Source organism: Bison bison, unplaced genomic scaffold (genome assembly GCF_000754665.1).
Source record: "Bison bison bison isolate TAMUID 2011002044 unplaced genomic scaffold, Bison_UMD1.0 scf7180017864037, whole genome shotgun sequence".
In the NCBI taxonomy this organism is placed as follows: Eukaryota; Metazoa; Chordata; class Mammalia; order Artiodactyla; family Bovidae; genus Bison; species Bison bison.
Genome location: NW_011494609.1, coordinates 1934366 through 1936661, shown reverse-complemented (window position 1 = coordinate 1936661; position 2296 = coordinate 1934366).

Genomic DNA, 2296 nt, shown 5'->3' with positions numbered 1-2296 from the left:
GAGACATTACTTTGCCAACAAAGGTCTGTCTAGTCAAGGCTATGGTTTTTCCAGTGGTCATGTATGGATGTGAGAGTTGGACTATAAAGAAAGCTGAGTGCCAAAGAATTGATGCTTCTGAACTGTGGTGTTGGAGAAGACTTTTTTTTTTTTTAGTTCTACCATTTTATTGCTACCAACCCATCATCCTCCACCCTCATGCACACATGCTCAGTCATGTAACCCCATGGACTGCAGCCCGCCAGGCTCCTCTGTCCATGGACTTTTCCAGGCAAGAATACTGGAGTGGGTTGCCATTTCCTTCTGGAGAAGACTCTTGAGAGTCCCTTGGACTGCAAGGAGATCCAACCAGTCCATCCTAAAGGAAATCAGTCCTGAATATTCATTGGAAGGACTGATGCTGAAGCTGAAACTCCAATACTTTGGCCACCTGATGCAGAGAGCTGACTCCTTGGAAAAGACCCTGGTGCTGGGAAAGATTGAGGGCAGGAGGAGATGGGGACGACAGAGGATGAGATGGTTGAATGGCATCATCAACTTGATGGACATGGGTTTCAGTGAACTCTGGGAATTGGTGATGGACAGGGAGGCCTGGCGTGCTGCAGTTCGTGGGGTCGCAAAGAGTCGGACACAACTGAGCGACTGAACTGAAATTGAATCACACAGATCAAGAATTGGTCCATTGCCCAGACTTTACAAAGTCCCACCTAGCTCAGTCTCTGCACATCAGTGCTGCTGTCCAAGAATGCAAGTCATACATCGCATTTTAAGTTCCCTAGCAGCTACACAAAAAATGTAAAAAGAAAGAAGTAAAATTAATTTTGGCTATACATTTCACTTAACCTAGCAGATCCCAAATAATATTTCAACCACTGTAAACATCATATATGTTACTACTGAAATATAGTTCCTCATCTTATGAAAATTCTAAATGGAGTCTACGACATGCAGGGCAGCCAGACTAAATGCTCAGTAGCCACATGCGGCCAGTGGCTTATGAACTGGATGGTACAGATGGAGACCCTTATCTCATTTTATGTAAATATCAAATATCTTTTGCATTTTAGTGTAGTTGAATTTTCCAGCAATGTGTTACCATGCAAAAAGAGGCCTGAGGGGATTTGGGTGTTGGGGTTTTTTTTGGCCATGCTGCATGGCTTGTGGAATCTCAGTTCCCCAACCAGGGATTGAGTCAGGGCCACAGCAGTGAAAGTCCAGAATTCTAACCACTGGATCACCTGGGAATTCCTGAGGTTTGAGTCTACTTTTTTCCCTGAACTTAACCATGAGTTGTTCACCAATTTGGAAAGTGATGTCATCTGTCAGAACAGCACACTTGAATCAGCTGTGTTTGTTATTAATAGTTGTTGTCTTCATGGTCATCTTCCCTGGCGGCTCAGCTGGTAAAGAATCCTGCCTGCAATGCAGGAGACCCCAGTTCAATTCCTGGATCGGGAAGATCCACTGGAGAAGGGAAAGGCTACCCACTCCAGCATTCTGGCCTGGAGAACTCCATGGACTGTATAGTCCATGGGGTGGCAAAGAGTCGGACACGACTGAGCGACTTCCACTTTCATGGTCATCCTACCTCTGTGCACAGGCAGTGCGTACTTCAGTGTTCTGCCATGTTGCTTCCCAGTTTATCTGCGTCTAAGCATCTACTTACTGAAACACACTTTTCTTTCTTGTATTTATTACAGTTGAACATTATGTTGACTTTGCAAAATTGTGTAGGTGGCTTATGCTATGTATACATTTCTTATCAGGTACTTACTATAGGAGATCTTTAGATATATTCAAGCAGTATTAAACTATTGCAAATCATGTAAATACCGGTCACAAGTAAAGATGTAAAAAGTACTAGTTATTAAAAGGAATGTCGGGCCCCTGTGCTGGAGGCAGGGAAAAGCCGAAGCAGGGCCCTGACTTAGGTCTAAAGTGCCTCTCTGGAAGCCGAATAGAAACCCGAACCAGTCTCGATCGTTGGGGTGGAGAAACGGGACAGATAATTTGCTTTACTCACTTTTTTATGTGGAAGTCGCACCAAAATGTCCCTGATTCTAGAAAACTGGGTGATGCCTTCAGATTATTTTCCAAGGTAAAGGCCTTCCCAGAAAATATCCCCTAGTATGTCAGTTAAGTGAGCTGTTAGTTGCTCAGTCGTATCTGACTCTTTGCGACCCCACCAACTATAGCCCGCCAGGCTCCTCTGTCCATGGGATTCTCCAGGCAAGAATACTGGAGTGCATTGCCATTCCCTTCTCCAGGGGATCTTCCCACTCCATGGATTGAACCC